The sequence below is a fragment of the Amphiprion ocellaris genome, chromosome 13, assembly GCF_022539595.1.
Source record: "Amphiprion ocellaris isolate individual 3 ecotype Okinawa chromosome 13, ASM2253959v1, whole genome shotgun sequence".
NCBI lineage: Eukaryota > Metazoa > Chordata > Actinopteri > Pomacentridae > Amphiprion > Amphiprion ocellaris.
In genome coordinates, this window is record NC_072778.1 from 20,252,846 (window position 1) to 20,264,878 (window position 12,033).

The 12,033-nt window shown below is 41.9% G+C and overlaps 1 pseudogene; it reads left to right on the top strand.

The window, feature by feature from the left end:
• Positions 1 to 5,567: 5,567 nt before the first annotated feature.
• Positions 5,568 to 8,502, top strand: LOC129350414 (arylsulfatase I-like; annotated as a pseudogene).
• Positions 8,503 to 12,033: the final 3,531 nt, after the last annotated feature.

Genomic DNA, 12,033 nt, shown 5'->3' on the forward strand with positions numbered 1-12,033 from the left:
TATATATCCAGCTGTGACGACAGATGTTTAAAGGTGAGAAATTAAAGGTGAGGGCCAGCGCCGACCACTGGCTCATACTTGAGGAAATAACTCCAATATTATCCTGTAAGTCTTAAAATAAACTCTGTCTTCTCGTCCGCCCTATAGCTAACTTCTCAGCTCTTTCTGTTGTGGCTCTTGGTTTCTTGACTCAGCTCTCCTCTTAAATCTCTTCACGTTAGAAAAACATTCCCCATCCTCATAGCCGGACAATCCACAAACTATCCGATCAAAGAAACAGATCAGAAATGTCTCAAAAGCTGCCAGGAAGGTCAGGCTAATGTCTGTCGGACTTCTTTGAATAAAAGAGTGATTTTTTATTTAGTCTGATTGGTTTGGGAGAACACTAAAGGTAACTAAACACAACAGATTGCGAAAGAAATAGATTTAAAAGAGCTGATGGTGAGACTTTGGGTCAAACTAGAGGAGAATATTGGGTAAGCAGAAGGTCAGTAACAGTAAAACGGCTGAAAGAGTCCATTCATCAGGGAAACCAGGAAAGGAAAGCAGTGTGAGTTCCAAGCTCAACGTCAGTGCTCAGTGGGTCTCACCAAGGCTTGATTTCACCATCGTCCACAACCCTTCTCCCCCACATGCTCACATCTGATGGCAAACGAGCCGGTTATGAGGCTGACTCAGCTCCCGTTCTCAGAGTGTTGATGAGACAGACCACCAAAGTTTAATAGAAGAGAAAGCTATTTGTACAACGGGAAATGTAATATTTCCTCGCCTCACTCTTACTCGTAACACGTTGAATTAAATACTGATGTGGCTAAAATAGGATTTTAGAGAGTGTAAAGAAACAGAAAAGAAGCAGGGTACCAAATAGCTTCACATCCTTGAGCGCAAAGAAAAAAAAGAAGTCGAACATTTCCTTGGCTTTGATGACATGCTGCAGTAAAATGATGGGGATATTTGTACAGGTTACCCTCGTAAATGGCAGTCTGTTTCTCAGGAAATAAATCTACTTTACATTCCGTGCATTTAGCAGCTCACATCTGTGCTCATTTTGCAGGTAATTACCTACAACTGCAGCCAGTCAGGTTTGTTATCTCTGGACACCTTCAGTGTGTCACAAGTTGTCAGCACTGCTGCACTGAAACAGCAGTAAAACGAATTTAGGTAAAACACTTAGACAGATGTGTTAATATCTTATTCATCTTATATGATGCAAATGAAACAGAGGGAACTGATTCATTCATTTAACGTAACAGAAGCCAATAAACTTATGCACAGTGTCCCCTTTGTGATTCTTCATTAAGTTTCTTGCAGATGTGCATTCAGGTGGCTTTGCAGGAGGGTCATAATGAAGTGTTGTGTCTGGTTTTACTGACCAGGTGCTGCTGCAGCGTCACAAGAGTCAAATCAAACACACTTTCAGTGGAATGGTGCTTGAGCTCTGCTTTGAAGACTGCCTCACCTGTGAGGTTGCACCTAGTATGGCCTGATGTGTGAACATTAAAACTGCCAGAGACAGGAAATCTTAGAGATCATACTCTTCATTTGATGAACACCATTTTTTTTTCACACATGTACTGACACTTTCGTGCACTGCAGATCTACAGACAGTGGTTTTGGCTTTTGAAAATGACACAGTAAACCACACACTGTCAGAGACTCGAACTCACACGAACTCACAAAGACAAACTGAAGCACTAAGATTAGTTGTTATTTGAATATACTGAGGCAAATCTGCTAACAGCAGATAAATCACATCTGGCCTTTATTCTGTCACAAAAATGTAGAATTTCTGGGAAAACAATTCTAAAAATATGCAAAATTTTCTGTAAGCTCAAAATGAAGCTAAAATTTAAGCCAATTAACTTAAGTTGTGTATTCTGGGGACTCCAGCAGTAAATGCATCATCTAGTCAGCTAAACTCTATCAAGTGAAATAATTACGTGTCATGATGTTTTGTATGTAGTTTGTCAGCTTGCCTAAATCTCAAAATTCTGTCGTTTTCAGTTTGAGTGCTTTTGTAGTGACTGCTTTCATATGGAAAATGTCAGTAGGATAGTCGGGTTTAATTTAACTAATCTGAGTCAAAAGAGAAAGGTGAATGTATTTGGCCCAAAAAAATTGACTAAATTTGGTGAACTCTTGGTGAAAGGTTAATAAAAGATGAAAAAAGAGCAAAAATGTTGAGCTAAACTCTGAAACAAGGCAGCTATTGTACCTAGCAGAGAGGCGTCAAGCTGAATACACTTAAAGTAAAAGTTGTGGCTCGGGGTTGGCGCACAGGAAAAAAAGAACACTTCCATCCAGTCTTACCCAGATTAGAAAATTGGGGTGAGAGGGGGAGTAATGTGCAGGTTTACTGGCAGGGCTGCGTTGATTAGAAAGGTGGTAGTGTTCACAGGGAAGGGGAGCAGCAGTATTCAGTAACAGCACCTCTTCCTTTAGCCAAAGCCAACATCTGGTGCCGACCAACACAGAGTGGCAGCAGCAGCAGCTTCCCCCTCTAAGTTGCTGCTTCCCTTTCAACTCATTATTGCTTTCCACAAGTCCTCACATGAAGCTGTTTGGAGATGGATGTAAACGCAAGGAGATGTTGTGAGGCCTGTTGGATGTTCTGTAAGTTTGTTAAAAGTTTATGAGTTGGTTAATGTAAGTCTTAACAGATAAAACAAATGACAGTCTGCTACTGAAGCTTACTTTTGATCTGACAGTGAGAAAATGAAACCACAGAAACAGGAGAAGTGGCGAGAGGTCAACATGTGGGGTTTGGAAAAGCTAGCGGTATCATACACTCACTTCATGAATGAGTCTTTCTAGGTTGAGGCAAGAATGCCTTCCTTCTGAACTAAAACACACATTGTGTTTTATACATCCACTTTTAATTAAAAGGAAGCAAAAAATCAAGCGTTGCTAACTTAATAATGCTCTACGGGACTCTGTTCACACACAGATCGGATAATTAGGAGGCTAATAAACAACCAACAAACACACTACAGATGTTCACGATGCAAGTCTGAGACATTCCAAGGTGGCAGATTTAAAAGTTGCTATGGCATTTTTAAAATATTCAGCTATTTAGGATTCTTTCTTTCACCACAAATATGTGTGGATGATCTGTAGAACTCAGGCAGTATGTACAGAGGTAAATTCAAACTGAAAGGGTTTATTTAACATTTATATTTACGACAGCGTGGAGAGGGGGGATGATCAGTGTCATTAAAACATGAAAGGAGCCGAATAAGAGTCTGAGAATGTGATCTGTACACTTAAGATTTTGAGTTCCACTGAGTCACAACAACAACTCAGTGTGAGCAGAGTGACCTCCTTCAACTTACCTGACGTGACCACTTAGTGTATTTGAATCGTGCTATTACTGGAATTAGACTGCTGCGGTTTACAGGAATATTAATAAATTAGCAAATCTTTTATTCTTAGCAGCTGCACAAGATAATACCAACAAATAACTGTAAAAAATAGCCTCCAGAAACCAAGTTTGTTGTTTTTTCAGCATCACTGAAATTCTACTCCAGGTGCAGCGTAAGGTAACTCTTTCCGTAAATACTGCCATCAAACCATTTCTTGGTTAATGGTTGAATTCTTGGCGGAATTACTTTGGCGACACGACAATTCATGAAAGGATTAGCAAACATGCGGTGTGAGCTGTAATATATCTGCAGTATCAACCTATCAGCGGACGTTATATTAATATTTGAGTGTGTGAGAGATGTGAGTGTCTGTACATGTGTGTTGTTTGTGTTGTGATGTGAGCAGAGTTGTTGTCGACCCCAGTAAGCTGCCGCAGGTACACCTCTGACCAACAGAAATCACACGAGTCACATCTCATAAGTGTGGCTGCCCAAAGATGGCGAAACTCTGTCTTTCCTGAAAGCCACCCAGAGGTATTAATGGCTCTCTGTCCTTCTCTCTCAGTCGACTTTAACCCCTTGCGAGTTGTTAATATCAACTTCACTCCATTTAATTGCACAACGTCTCTGGGTTTTTGTGAAGACCATCAGACGTCTAAGCCGCTCCCTCTAGGAAAAGTACATAAATAAACATGATGGAGTAAAACTTCAGGTGCACCTCAATCATGTTTTTTTCTCCCTCTTTCCCAACTTGACCTGCCTTAAACTGAGAAACTCCACTCCAAAGAGGCCTTCTCTCGCTGCTGGGCAAACATGCTCGGCCACAGCTTCATACCCTTTACGGGAGGCTCATACTTCCTTTGGCTGCACTGCGACCTCCGTGCCCACAAGCCCTAATATCAACATTGGCAAGGTGTGATGTTTTACCTTGCAGTATGTGGACCAACATCTGACTTCAACAAATCATTTTTCCATATGTGTGCAGACCATGTTTCACCTCAGTGACCCTTAGGCATTCAAAAGATTTAGGTTTTAAAAGTATCTTCTGACAATGACTACAGAAGGTAGAATAATTAGGATTCTTATGAGGTGCGACAAAAAGAAACGAGGCGCTGGTTGCTGATCACATGATTCAGCAGGAATGAGGTATATCATAGTGTTGCTCAACATCTCAACACTGTATGAGGAAAGCACTTCAATTTACCTATTAGCTTTTGTTTCACTGGTATGGAGTGATCACAGATCAGAGGTGTCATTTCTTCAAGGTGTCAGGAGAAACTAGATGTTTTTTCACCAACTTGCTTAATATATTAAAAGATGACAAAGAGAGATTAAGAGTGTTGATGAAAGTGTCTCCAAACTTGTTTTATCACTTGAAAAGTACAAGTCTAATTTCAGCGTTAATTATGCCATTTAAAAAAATCCCTATCAACCTACATTTCCACTTTTGCAATCGGCAGTCGGCCTTTATATTTTCCTTATTTACTGTTTTCTACAATCAACCTTTCTTCCACAACTATGCAGCACTCCACAATTGATTCCCTGCATTTTTCTCAAAATGAATCTGCAGGATGATGAAAGTCCTCAAACCAGATGCCATGGAGCCATACCTCCACTCAGAGCTGTGGCTGAGGCTATGCAGTCCTGCTGCTTTCTATTGACCCATTGGATGATTTGTAAAGTGCTTCTTTGACGCCTGGTTGGAGATGTTATCAGAGTCGGGGAAGTCTGCTCCTTCTCTCTCCTCGGCTCTGCAGAGCTCATAAAACAGCAGGAATAGTGAGTGAGTGTTGGTGAGCGCTGTGGAGTGGAGTGGGGAACAGTGTCTGTGATTGTGTCTGAAGTGCCCCACAGCTGCCCTGAGTCACATCTCCCCCACACACCGTGGGCAAGGGGCTTTTTCTGTAGACTCTCTGTCACCCATGGCTATACCTGCTCAGATTTGGAGATGTTTTTTTTTTTTTTTAACTTGCTTTCTAGTAATTTGTGAAGTTGGCAGTGTGGATCATTGGAATCAAATGACCATGAAGTAGCATGAATAAAGAGAAGCTTTATGATGTGATACTTTTGGCTGCTTTTCCAATGTGAACATTTGCACCAGAGCATCCAGCCTGTCAGAATAATGTGCAGACGCAGCCAAAGTATCATTAATGTGAGATGTAAACTCACCATTAACACCTGGATGTAGTAGAAATACCTCTGTGTGGTTGTTTTTTTGATGGGGGGGCTGATGTTATTTCAGCGTGGCAGTAAGGCACATGGGCGGGGTTAATGAGACCGCTAGGGAAAGAGAAATGCTTTCAAAACAGGCTGGAACAGTTTGGAGAGGCAGAGGATGGAGGAGTAGCTTTGCTTGTTGTTTTGCTGCCATCCAGTCGTGCAAAGGGTCATATTTTTAATATTTAAGGACATTTTTTCAACTTGAGCCTCACTTCACAATTTTTTGCTGACAAGACACTGGATAAAAAACAGGTTTGAGTAATATAAAATATCACAGGAACCATGGCAACGACAGCTCTGACCGGTTTCTCTATGATGAGCCTACTCAGCCTCGGGTACCTGACCTGGGATCTGATGAGCCCAAACCAGGTGGAAAATGAGCCTGATCAAAGTTTTATGGACAGATCTCCGGTCCCACAGCCTCCTCACATCATTTTCATCATGACAGACGACCAGGGCTTCAACGACATCGGCTATCACAGCTCAGACATCAGGACACCGGTGCTGGACAAACTGGCTGCGGATGGAGTGAAGCTGGAGAATTATTACATCCAGCCCATCTGCACCCCATCCAGGAGTCAGCTCATCACCGGCAGGTACAGTGTTTGTCCTTGCTGTCCACCGTTCCTAAATAACTTAAACTAAATACTCACTGCTAGATAGAAGTACTTTATTGATCTCCTAACAAAAATTACAGTGTTGCAGCAGCAATTTACATGTCACAATACACACATAGCTTACACTGTAGGAAAGAAAAAACACCACTTTAAACACATATACACATATGTGTACAAATTAAAGTGTTCACTTTTTTTTAAACAATTAAAGTAATGGGTGAAAATTGGCAGATTCAACATTTCTATAGTCAGTTTAAGAAGATTGCTCTTTATGTATCACAATATAGAGTTAAATGACAATAAATGTATTGTTTTAGCCTACAAAAACCAAAGGTATAGGTTAACCTTTGGTGTCCTGGCATGTTCCTGAACCTCAGTGGAAATGTCTTCTGTTGTCTCACAACCTGAACACATGGAAAGCTGTAAAATCGAAAGTTGTTAAGAACAATTTGCAATTTGCCCAATTTTGAATAAGAATCCACATTTTAAACCTTTAGTGTTAAGTTGTGAACATATTTGTGACTGAAAATTTAGGTTCCGTTCACACAAGAAGTATACCTACTTCAACATAACTTATTGTTTGTGATTTAGTTTGTTATTCTTAACTAAATTGGGGCAAATGTCAAAAATCTTACAACAGGTCTCACAACAAATATAGTCTTTCAACAGCTCTGTATGTGTGTTCATGTCACTGCACATTGTTTGAGGAAGGAAATGGGGGTGGTCTCCTGCTCCCTCCTCTACTCTTCTATAATCTTTCAGTCTTCTCTCCACCCCTTTCTCACTTCACAATCTGACTGGATCTCATAGATTCACAATGATAATGTATTTGACTTTTTGCATGTTTTCTTAATCCTTGCCTCCACAGGTACCAAATCCATACTGGTCTGCAGCACTCCATCATCCGGCCTCGCCAGCCCAGCTGCCTGCCCTTTGACCAGGTCACCCTGCCACAGAGGCTTCAGGAGCTCGGCTACTCCACCCATATGGTAGGCAAGTGGCACCTGGGCTTCTATAAGAAGGAGTGTTTGCCCACTCGCCGTGGCTTCGATACGTACTTTGGCTCTCTAACGGGCAGTGTGAACTACTACACATACGACTCCTGTGACGGTCCCGGGCTATGTGGGTTCGACCTCCATGAGGGGGAGTCGGTCGCCTGGGGTCAGAGGGGCAAATACTCCACCCATCTGTACACACAGCGAGTCCGCAAGATCCTGGCAACCCATGATCCTGAGTCCCAGCCGCTGTTCATTTTCCTCTCCTTCCAAGCTGTCCACACGCCCCTACAGTCTCCACGGGAATACATCTACCCATACCGCGGGCTGGGAAAAATGTGGCACGCAGGAAAGGTATGCAGCGATGGTCTCAGCGGGTAGATGAGGCAGTCCGTAAATATAACATACGCTCTCCGCAAGTATGGATACTATCAGAACAGTGTCATAATTTTCTCTACTGACAATGGCGGCCAGCCTTTGTCAGGCGGCAGTAACTGGCCGTTAAGAGGACGTAAAGGCACCGTATTGGGGAAGGTGGCATCCCGGGGTCTGGGGTTCGTCCACAGCCCTCTTTTGCGGAAGAAGAGGAGGGTGAGCAAGGCGCGGGTCCATATTACTGAACTGGTACCCAACACTGGTGGCATTAGCTGGTGGCAAGCGACTCCCTGATTTGAGGGGCTTGATGGGTATAATGTTTTGGGAAGCCATCAGTGAAGGGAAGGAGTCGCCGGGGAGACTGGAGATTCTCCACAAACATTGACCCTATGGTATAACCATGCACGTAGTGGCTCCCTGCAAAAAGGATATGGGATTTGGAATACAGCCAATTCAGGCCTCCATACGAGCCGTAGACTTTGGAACTCCTGACAGGAGACCCTGGGCTATGGGGACTGGATCCCCGGCCACAGATGCTTCCAGGTTTCCCAGCGGCTGGTGGAACCTGGGATCGCCACACTGAACCCCGTAATGTCCAGTGTGGCTGTTCTAACATCTCTGGAGATCCCTAGGAACGTTATGACCTGTGCTGAGCAGAGGCCAAGATGTGGTAAAGGAGCTGTTGGCCAGACTGGTGTACTACAACCGACTGCGTGTCCCCAGTTAGGGTAGCCCCGCAGAGGACCCACGGGCTGACCCCACACCTGAATGGAGGTGCCCTTGGGTGCCCTGGGTTGGAGATGAAGAGGAGGATAGCTGGGACAGTGTTTACCCAGAAAAAGAACTGGATTGGAAGAAAAAAGCTCAAACTGTCCAAAAGCAGAGCGTTTTTTCAGGAGACTCAACACGAGGATCATGTCCAACAGAAAATAGAAAACACAAAACTAAAAAAAAAGTTAATTGAAAGAATAGCACTGTTTTTTTCACACATGTGAAGATGTGTTTTCACAAAAGAAACCAAATTTGTGCATGGTTGACTGCTGTTACTGAGCTCTAGCTGCAGGTAATGATCAGTCTCGACAGAAGAACTGATTCATTAAATAAGGCTGATGACTATTTCCCTCATTTAGTTTGTTTGTATCTTTTTGAGTAAAAATGCGTGTTCCTAAAGTGAGTATTAGAAACTCAAAAAATGTGAGCAGAATCTATTTTTACGCATTTTAATGAGTGCATTTTACTATCATACATGGAGACTGCAGCTGTAGAAGATGGGGCTGTTTGATAAAATGCGTATTTGACAAAGTGACACATCACCTGAGACCTGTTGTACCTTTGATTCATGTAAATGATGACTACCTCTGTGTCAATGTGACATGAATTGCAAGCTTTGTTTCCTTCATTCAGACTCATTCTCAACTTCTTGTATTTATTTATTTTACATTACATTTTCAAATAGAATAAGTGAACAAGGTTTTTGTACAACTCTGACTCTGTTTTCCTTTTGTATTTTTATTATTAACTTGATTAATCTCTGTAATATTAGAAGAGGGTTTCCTTCTTCCACTCCTTGAGTGAGCAAATCTTATTGCCATGCAAGAACTTTACAATTAAAATGAGCTTATGGGTTTTTTGTGGAAAGCAAAGACATTTGTCTCAGCTATTTAATACGAGATCATTACAAGATTATTACTGTCAGGGGAATTAGCAACAGGCATCTTATGAGACAGAAATCTGACAGTGAATTCTGTTCTGCTTCAGGAAAATGTTTTTAAAGTTTATATGAAAATTTCAGCCAGCTATCCCATAGCTTTTGAAAAGGCTGTTTAGAGAAACAGATAAACTGTAGGACACTGTGTGCCATAGCGTCCCATATAATCCTACCATGCAGCAGAGCAGTTAATACCCTAACCCCAAATATGCCCTACCTGCTCAATATATACTGATATATGCAGTTCATTCTCACTTCCGTTTTTTGGGCTGGGCAAAGAGAAGTTTGCCAATCTAAAATCACTGCTGCCTTGGTAATAGTTACCATGTGGTTGAAACACGTGGAAACTGTCATCCTGGCCACATACTGTTCTCAGTGTGATTTTAACACTGGCGGAACACAGATTTTTTCATATGCAGTGGATATTTCCTCAGAGCACCCACTCCAGCAGTGACTTTTACGTTGCAAGAAGAAGTGAGACGGTTCATTTCCTGCTTTTCTGCAGACACTGTACAAGAGAGCCACATCTACTATCTTGCCTCAGTATCTGGCAGCGCGTTTAGGCTGTGGTTCACTGCAGATTTACGCTAGCAGCTATTCTGGTTGAGAGCAGTATGGAGCAGTTTCTTATTCTTGTGATGTTAGCAGGAGGAACACATGGTAAGATTATCATCATAAAGAGGCAAAATTAACCATTTTGCAGTTGCACTGAAATAGTGTGAATGGTTTTAACTCATTTACATACTCTTTTTAATGTATCTCTCCCAGCTTTCATTCCGGTTGCTGAAACAAAATGCAGTGCCTTCCAGATCACATCCCCATGCTCTGCTGTTCTTGGAGGATCTGTGTATATCCAAGTGATGACCAACGCCAGTGGCTATCAGCTGCGGTGTAAGAAGACCCTTCCCAGTGGGTCCATAACTGTGTTCAATGTGAGGAGAGAAAAGGTGACGATACAGGACGAATTTAAAAACAGAACAGAATTCTTCATCAACAACGGGACGCTGAAGATCACAAATGTGGAGAGGAATGATTCAGGTCAATACAGCATAGAAGCCTTTGATCCAAATGGAGTCCTTGTTAGGAGTATGAGCTTTAACCTGGATGTTGAAGGCAAGTATGCTGTTATGTGGCTTCATCTTCCAACTTACTCATGCTCTTCTATTATTACATTTTAAATTTGGTGTGAAAATAACAAAGTTCATAGTGTTGCTCAGATTTATCGGATTGGTCACTGAGAATAAACAGTCTGCTATCGATCTGGTATTCAATATAATACATGTACTTGCTGATATGACAGCTGTGTCGTGTTTCTTTCAAAAAGTGCTACTTTCAAATACCAACACTACCTCAGATTATTGACATTTTCTGATATCTTTAGTATCACACAGAGAAATTCTCATAATATTGATTGTCTACATAAAAGCCATAGAAATATAACCGAGTCCTGCATTTAAAAGTAACTACTGTTTAACTTTCAAAGGTATACTAAAACTTTCCATTCAGTCACTGATTATTTTTTTATATCCTTAATGTGTGTGACTTGAACTCAGTGGTAGAGAAAAGGTGTGGTTCAGTGACAGGAACTAACTGTGGTTTAACGGAAACTTTCAATGTTTGTCACCTTTTTATTATATTCGTTAATGCTAATATTTTATGTAACACCTCATCTCTGAAATGAGGTTTTTTTAAATGAATGTCATCCTCACAAAGAGTGTGAAGTTGCTGTAGATTTAATGTGTTTGCAGTAGTTTTCATTGATATTTGCCTAAATGTTGTGTTTTGCTGTGTAACACCTTGGAAAGAAGTTATACAGAAGCAACTGTTTTAGATTTCCTGTAGAATTCCTTTGATATGTTAACCTACACCCTTCACATACGACAGGGCAGAAGAATCTACTTGATATTTGTAATGGTACTAGCCTATGCAGCCCAACTGGGAGATATATTGTGTAATTTTAGCTGACAAAAACTGCAGGATGTGTCTTAATGTCGACTTCTGATGTTACACAGCTACAGTTTTTGAAGCAAACACAAGCACTCTGTAAAGAAACTCACGGCACTATGCCCTCTACAGACTGAGTTTAGTAGCCCACCATATGGCTCCTCATGTCCCCCACTGCCTGTGATAGACAAGTCAGACGGGCAGCACTAGCCAGCATCACCAGAGTTATCAAGTGGTCAGCTCCCTTCGCTGATGTTTCATTAAGATTGCCCACGACACCTCGGAGAGGCTTAACAGTGAGTTTTGATGTCCCAGAGACACCACCTCCTCCATGCCAGCTCCCACCGTTCACCATCACCACTAGCAGAACAGCCCAATTTAACAACACAACCTCCATTGTATTACCATGTTCAACAGGCCCAGGCTCTATACAGGTAGTGACAACACTGATATTAAATACCCTGTTTTGGCCATTAACTGACAATATTTCTCCTCATCCAGATCCACTGACTTGTCTTACCTGCTCAGTCTGACATTTCCTTTACCATCTTTCGCAAATTCTGAGATAGTTGATCGTGCTACAAACCCTCTGCATCCTACTTTTACTGGATAAACTCTATCTTTCCAACCTCACTGTCCTGTTTGTGCTGCCAGCTTTCATATGCCTCCTCCACTGAGTCCTGCTTCTTTGTAATAGACTTTCCACTGACAGATCAACCATAGCAACCTGTCAGCCTCAGGTTAGAGCAAACTATCACCCATGGCACTACAAGTTTTCTTCCCAAATCTACCTGCATCTCCAAATCATTAGC